Below are 8,112 nucleotides of genomic sequence, written 5' to 3'. Positions count from 1 at the left end.
AGTGATGTGATGGTATGCAACTCAGTAATTCATCGTTAGGCAGGACGGGACAAGCCAACTCCATTTCAACGGATTGGGATCTCCTCCCCAGAACGTATGGTCTGTCGGGCATGATATGCTGGGATAAATTAAGTGAGCTGATTGAAAAATTTATTGAATCGAATTATGTTTCATTCATGAGAGTGTTGAAAACTGAGCAGAAGGATCCTAAGTTGAGTGCTCTGCACACTTAAAAAGCGAAAAACGTTTGTGAAGTATAGGAAGATTTTCTGGTGTAGTCACTCTGATACTCGAGTTTGTCAAGTATTCACTAAGAGAAAGTGCGATATAGAGGGTATATAGTGTGTTCTTGTGAAAAATGTTAAATGAATGTCCTAAATGATCGAGAAAACATGAGTATTCATAAGAAAAAAAGTAACTATGATCTTGTTTTCAATATTCGGCTAGTCCTCATGATCAAACGGCTGCACATGCCTTGTCCACATGACACACTATTGCCAATCCATAATTTTTTCTGTCTCGTACATCGCCCCTACGTGCACTGATTGATATACTAATGATTTCGAGGCATGATCATCCATACACGTGGCCCCGGAATCGATGTCTGTCCTGAGATGCTTGGACAGTGGTCATGATGTGAGGTCACTAACAAAGTCCCTGATCCATTATCCTTGTCTTCTTATACCGATCGTGCTAAGCTGGGAACACATGCTTGTTTTAGTATGCGTTGGTCTAATCAGTTTCCCTAGTTATGACATATTATTATATCAATGAAGATTTATATAAGAGCATTTTCTTCACTAGAACCAGTTCTCGCCTAAGCTTCTCTGTCTTTGTTATTCTGCCAGAGTCCAAGGGTGATCGGTCTCTTTCCGGGACATCATGGCCCAACCTAAGTTATTTTTCACCCACAAGCGCCTTCTATCCACTGTATGTTATATCAACTAATGTGATCCGCCACTATATTGGAGACATGGAATGTCTCTCTCTATTCATAATGTGTGTGTTTTATCAACTGATGTTATCCGCCACTATACTGGAGACATTGATTGTCTCTATTCATGATAAGGAATAGACCATAAAAGATCATATTATAAACTAATAAACTTTTGATAGATGGAAGGAATATTTAGCGATGGGTCCAAAAAAAGCGTGAAAACATTAATATAATACACACAATACTTTCTCCTAAACAAAATTTAATACATTATATGATTATTTAAATATTCAATTCCCCTCTGTCGCAAAAGAAAAAAGTTAGGAAAAAACCGTGTTTAATTAGTTTTAAGTTATTCCCATTAACTTCTTGAAGCTTAAAGCCTCGTCAAATATTTAATATTCTTTTGGGAAAAAAATACTTCTCTCTTAATCATTACCCCTTTTCAAGGTCCCTATGCTTCTAATCAAATATTTATTATTCTTTTGAAAAAAAAAAAAAACATCTCTTCCTCATTGGAATGGAAACAAAATTTTAATTTGCTCCTTTTGGCTAATGATGACATAATAAATCTTTAATTATATATAATATAATATATGTGTGTGTGCGCGCGCGCACATGTATGTTATTTAAATTTGATCAATGAAACTTAAGCCTTTGGGAAAAGAATAATGTTTACAATATTTTACATAGATATAGTTTAAAATTGATCAATGAAACTTAAGCCTTTGGGAAAAATTTTATGTTTATAATATTTTATTTTTGGACTAGGCATTCAATCGATTTCCCCGATTAAATATATAGAGGAAAACAAGGGGCTCTGCTATTTGTCCCATATTTTGGCAGAACGGAGTTTAAGCCCACACACAAAAATAAAATAATAAATTATTCTTCTTCTCTTTTATTCCCTTCTCTCCTCCATTTCTTTAATTAAGGAATAAAGTAGATTTAAAAAAGATGATATAAGACTCGTGTTTTCGTATTTATTCCATCGCAAATTTAAAATTTAAAAATTGGACATGATCATGGATTACAGATGTTTTTTCCTATTTATTACAATAATTCCTGTATAGCCGAGAATATTAAAAATAACATAATAAAAAATTAAACATCAAACATGCATTTTGATTAATGTTTATTCAAATGTTTTATCTTCTATTTTATAATTGAGAATCCTGTGGAAATTTGGGGAGGCGCTCATTAGTTATATTTCATCATGATCCTCGGTGCTCGTCTTCAATTTTAATAATTCTTCACAATCTCTACATAATAAAGGATAATAATATTAGGTGTATGAGTTAGTAAAATAAATGAACGATTGTCCAATGATCAACAATTCTATTCTCCTATCAATATCTTTTCAGACGTGTTTATCACACACGGTTTGCATAGACGTGATTTGCGAGCTATTGCGATAATTCGAGAGTTTACTCAGTACACATCGAATGATAGATGTTGTAAGTTTTCAAGAGGACAATAATACTTCGAATTTCTAAATTTTTCTCATTAGGTTTTTTATTATAAGATAAGTGTTACAAGTATAGTCTCTAATTCAAGGCTTCATCCATTTATCGGGACGTCAATTGCCACTATGCCGAGAGGCACGAGGCTAAACTTTAATCATTTTAATGCCACATACCAAACATAATTTTCGACATCATTAATGGTAGATTGGTATCTGCTGGAATGAGATGGACAAACTTTTTAGGACCAAACATTAATTGCATTTCAAAAAAATAAGAACATTAATTGTGCCAAGAATCACTTGCCCTAGTTGAGGTTCCCGTCTTCGGTTCAAATCTCATCGACTTTGTTTTGAGATGTTGGTTAGGTTTATATAAATCCTTCGTCACATTGTATAAAAAAACAAAATATTGACACTCATGGGATATTCGAACAGGTGGATTAGCTAATAGTCAATGACCAATAGTTCAATTCTCTCCACCAACAACTTCTCGTACGAGCTTGTCATACAAGACTTGGATATCCAATGTGGTTTACCTAACTAATGTAAAATACTGACTATTGTGTTATCTGAGAATTTACTCAGTACATATCGAAAAATAACAGTTGTGAAATACCATGTTATTTAAAGAAACGAAACATTATTTTTTTGGTATTAAAAAACAAAACAAAACGCTATAGGAATTTAAAAAAAATGAAAACATTATTGTTGGTAAATAAAACAAAAACATTATTATATCATTTAAAACTCTACCATTCTATCATAAATTTTCTTACATTCTCTGCTATATCCGCTCGATTTATTGGCACCCCATCACTAAATAACCTTTTCTCAACTTGTATGTATATATAGCAAAGACTAGTGACCTTTGGCATAAGTTGTTTTCTTGTATAATTTATTTATAATTAATTTGATTTATATTCAAATAGAGATAATATCATAATTATAGAAATTAATGACGGATTATATTTAATTTTAATAGATAGCAAGCGATGCAGTTTAAATGATAGCGTAGGTATTGTGATAGATTATGTATTTGCTAAAAAAATGAACAATTATAATTAAATGTTCATTAGTCATCGAGTTTTTAGAAAAAACAAAAACAAAATTTCGATATACTGAGATTATCGTACCAAAAATATCGAACTTTTCGAAATTTTTTGTATGCCGAAGATTTCGGTACGATACGATATGGTAACAATACCGAAATATTCGGTACAGTAACGGTATAAATTTTGAAATTTTCGATATATATCGAAATACCAAAACAATATATAGAAATTTAAAATATATATTATTTTTAAATAATAAAAAATAAAATTAAAAAATATAGGTTTTTTGGTATAAAATGATATATATCGATATCGTATTGAAATATCAGTATACCACAAAATTTCGGTATAATTGATATACTGGTTATATTTACCAAAAACTTTGGTATACTGAGACTCGTATATCGAAAGTATCGGTACGATATCGATATATATATTTTATTATACTATAATTTGTTGATACGGTATATGGTTTTCGATGCGGTACGATATGGTATATCACCAATAAATTTGAGCTAATTCTTTTCAAGAAATTGAATAAGTATTAATCATGTTTTATTCTTTAGAATATCGAAAATTCTCACATTCAAAACTAATCTAATCGGACAATTTTTGTGCCAAAAAAAATATGACGAGGACCATGAGTGAGGACAAAAATCAATAACTTTAAAATACTAAAATTGCAACGAATAGTCCAATATATTTATTCTGACGTCTCAATTAATAGCTAAAGATTCACAAATCATACTCCATTTTAAGCAGAATGTGAGCAATATAAGGAATATCTTTTAAAAAATGCAATTATTTTATAATAATTGGATATGAGACTGTTATAATCGAGTTTCACACGCAAGATCTCATACCAAATTTGGGAGACGAGTTACAAGTGATCTGCTAAAAAATTAATTTATTAAAGTTATATATTATATGTTTATTTCATCTATGCTGAGTGGATGCTTTATATATTTTGTGCACTGTAACTAGGTTTCACACTTGGGAACTTTATTTTTCAAGAATTCGATCTAAAAAAATCCACGAAAAGGAAAATATGTGCCAAACAGCATATCTGGGAAATGAGAGGGGGAGGAAACATTAATTTGACACATACAGAGAGTTGATGGACTTGAAAAGATACTCTCCCACTTTGTGTTAATTTTATGGTTTTAGGCCAACCTTAATAACTAATGCTCTTTCAACGGGTGAGCGTGCTTCTTGGCCCATCAAATCATTCGAGTGATTATGTAATTAGGGCCTCAATATTTGGAGGATATTTTCATATGTCGACCTCGAATTTGAGAAATGTATACTCGATATAGTTCGAGCTTTCAAAATTTAAATTGAGCCATGTTCGAGTAGTATGAAATTCGAGTTCGAGCTCTCATTGGTTTGTGCCTTTTATAAACATTAAAAAATTAATATAAATTTACACGTTTGAATTTAGGATACTTATTTTTCTCAAAAATGGATGGAAAACTATTCGTTTTCAGTGGAATTCTGCTTCTCTAATAACAGTAAACAAATTATTTGAACTTTTCGATTGAATAATAATAGAATTATATGTATTTAAAATCATAAGTTATCTTATTAATTTTAACCAACTTATTAAGCGCAGTGAACCTGGTATGGACAATTGTTTCTTTGATTGGAAAATATATTTTTATATATATAATTTATATAACAATGTCGATGGATTCATTTAAGAAAGAAATGTTATCATCTTATCTAAATCATTCAAACTAATATATTAATCACAATTATTTATCACATCCAAGTAAACCGACACTGAGTTTGTGTTTGGTTGATTGAATTAAATAAAAATAGATGAACAATCAAATATTTATCCAACGTTTAGTTAAATTTTTATGACTTTTTAATAATAATTTTGACCCAATTAAAGTTCTATTTTTCTTGATAATTATTTGATCATTAATCTACGAAACAACTGAGATAAGCTATCACAACTCATCAAATTACATTTCTATCCTCTAATTTTCTTATTTCCAAAGCCTGGTCACTTGACTAAATCTCTATCTACGGGTATATATCTCTCCCTCTATGTATCTTGAAGATCTACAAATAATTCGAAGTGTCAAAATTAACATAAGTTTCATCTTGTGATTGCAGCCGAATAGGAGGAGGGAAAATCTCACTTTTTCTCTCATACTCGTTCTTTTTTATCAGGTATATATGATGATTTTTTTAAAAAAAAAATTAAGGACGACTTGGTTAGATTTTGATATTGCTATTTGTGTTTAGATGAGAGTTCACTGTGGATTGATTTGTATATTTTGCTATGTGGTGTTCATTTGCAAGGAAAAAGATATTTGAAGATTTGGGAGTAAAAAATTGATGCAACAAAGCTGTTGGTGAACAATACGCATGAACTGGAGCTTTTCTTTAGCCAGCACGATGAGACACGACTTATGCTTTGGAAGAAATTATCGGGTTGATTTCAGATTTTGAAAAAATTATTGTTGCATATTTCAGGTTTTTAGTTTCATTTTATTTGAGATTTTGAAGAAACTATTAAGCTTTTTTTTAGCTTGCATGATGATAATATCAGATCGGAGCGTTGGTCCTGATCAAATATTTTAATACCAAATGTTCATTGGTGGCGGGCTACGTGTATAAATGTATGAATGAGCATGATTTGGTCTCTTCTGCACCCTCAGTCCTCCGAGTGCGCGCCGAGCACCTTGGAGCCATGGCTTCGTCTATATAAAAAGGTGGTGATGGTGACCGGGGCGTCGTCGTCCGGGATAGGCCGAGACTTCTGTCTGGACTCGGCCAAAGCCGACTGCAGAATTATAGCCGCAGCTCGGCATGTCGATCGGTTACGTTCTTTATGTTGGATAAATGAATAAATAAAAGTGTTGAAGAGAAAAAGGAGTGGGACTTGTCCCACATCAGAAAATGAGACAAGTTGGGTCTTCCTTATAATCTCCAAGTTTGAGTTAGGGGTTTGGGCCCCAAGGGGTACCAGAAGTTCTGTACCTAGGTTCTGTTCTGTACCTAGGCTTGTACAAGTGTTAAATATCTGCATATTTCTTGAAGTGTGCATTGTAGGTAGCGTCCACACCCCATTAGATTTAGCAGAAGAAGAATGGGACGATATCATTAAGACAAACTTAACTGGAGCATGGAAAGTTTGTCTGTACGCATATGTGCGACGCAACGTGTGGCGGCCCCAAACGGGTACCAGAAGTTCTGTACCTAGGCTTGTACAAGTGTTAAATATCTGCATATTTCTTGAAGTGTGCATTGTAGGTAGCGTCCACACCCCATTAGATTTAGCAGAAGAAGAATGGGACGATATCATTAAGACAAACTTAACTGGAGCATGGAAAGTTTGTCTGTACGCATATGTGCGACGCAACGTGTGGCGGCCCCAAACGGGTACCAGAAGTTCTGTACCTAGGCTTGTACAAGTGTTAAATATCTGCATAATTCTTGAAGTGTGCATTGTAGGTAGCGTCCACACCCCATTAGATTTAGCAGAAGAAGAATGGGACGATATCATTAAGACAAACTTAACTGAAGCATGGAAAGTTTGTCTGTACGCATATGTGCGACGCAACGTGTGGCGGCCCCAAACGGGTACCAGAAGTTCTGTACCTAGGCTTGTACAAGTGTTAAATATCTGCATATTTCTTGAAGTGTGCATTGTAGGTAGCGTCCACACCCCATTAGATTTAGCAGAAGAAGAATGGGACGATATCATTAAGACAAACTTAACTGGAGCATGGAAAGTTTGTCTGTACGCATATGTGCGACGCAACGTGTGGCGGCCCTGCATGTGTTTGTTCCAAGAGTACTGCCGTCAACTCAACGACAAAGGTAATGTACGTGATCATAAATCTTTTGATATGTTTATAATCCTGTTGTGCTGCACCGAGAACATTGAAATTCTAGGATCATGGAATCTTATTTTAAAAATTCAAAATCATACAACTGAATTCACCAAATTCCGATGGGGAAAAAAATTCAAGCATGTGAAATTTCACTAGCTCAGCTTGCGAATTCTGTTATATATTTACCCCATAAAATCCTCTGTCTGTATATCAAAAGTAGGACTCCATATCACCAAATCCCTGGTGATACAAAATAAGAGTGAACTCAGATCTCGTGGACTTTTAAAATCAGAGATAACGCAAGGTCTTGTTCAAAAGGAATGGCTCAAAAGAGTGAAATGGAGAACGACCCCGATTAGAACTTCTGGGACAACGGATCCGGCATTGACATCGCTACTACGGTACTTAATCCATGATTCATCCGAGTATATCACTGGAAATTTTTTTTATTGTTGACTCCGGTGTCACTCTACCGGGAGTCCCAATACTTTCATCCCTTTGAATTCACAAAAATTAATGTTAGTTCCTTTATATGAACATATATAGCTCACTCTGTGCGAAATAAGAATTATAATGCCGGGTTGGTCCTAAATCGAACATAGGTTTTAAGAATCTTGTCAGTAGGTGTGCTAAGTTTAGTTTGAAGAATGAAACCATGAATGATGCATAATATATAGATAATGTAAAGTTTAGTTTGTTGGAAATTTGAAGAGTTTTGAATAAAAATTATGTCTCGTGAATGTGGGAGTGTCTTTTAGCTCTCCACATTCTTGAGTTAGTTGAAGAGTTTTGGCTCTTCATATTTTG

The 8,112-nt window shown here is 33.4% G+C and overlaps 1 pseudogene; it reads left to right on the top strand.

Moving 5' to 3' along the window:
* Nucleotides 1-6,093: 6,093 nt before the first annotated feature.
* On the top strand, nucleotides 6,094-7,907 carry LOC142546079 (uncharacterized; annotated as a pseudogene).
* Nucleotides 7,908-8,112: the final 205 nt, after the last annotated feature.

This window comes from Primulina tabacum, chromosome 5 (genome assembly GCF_025594145.1).
Source record: "Primulina tabacum isolate GXHZ01 chromosome 5, ASM2559414v2, whole genome shotgun sequence".
Lineage (NCBI taxonomy): Eukaryota > Viridiplantae > Streptophyta > Magnoliopsida > Lamiales > Gesneriaceae > Primulina > Primulina tabacum.
This window is presented reverse-complemented; position numbering and strand designations above follow the sequence as displayed.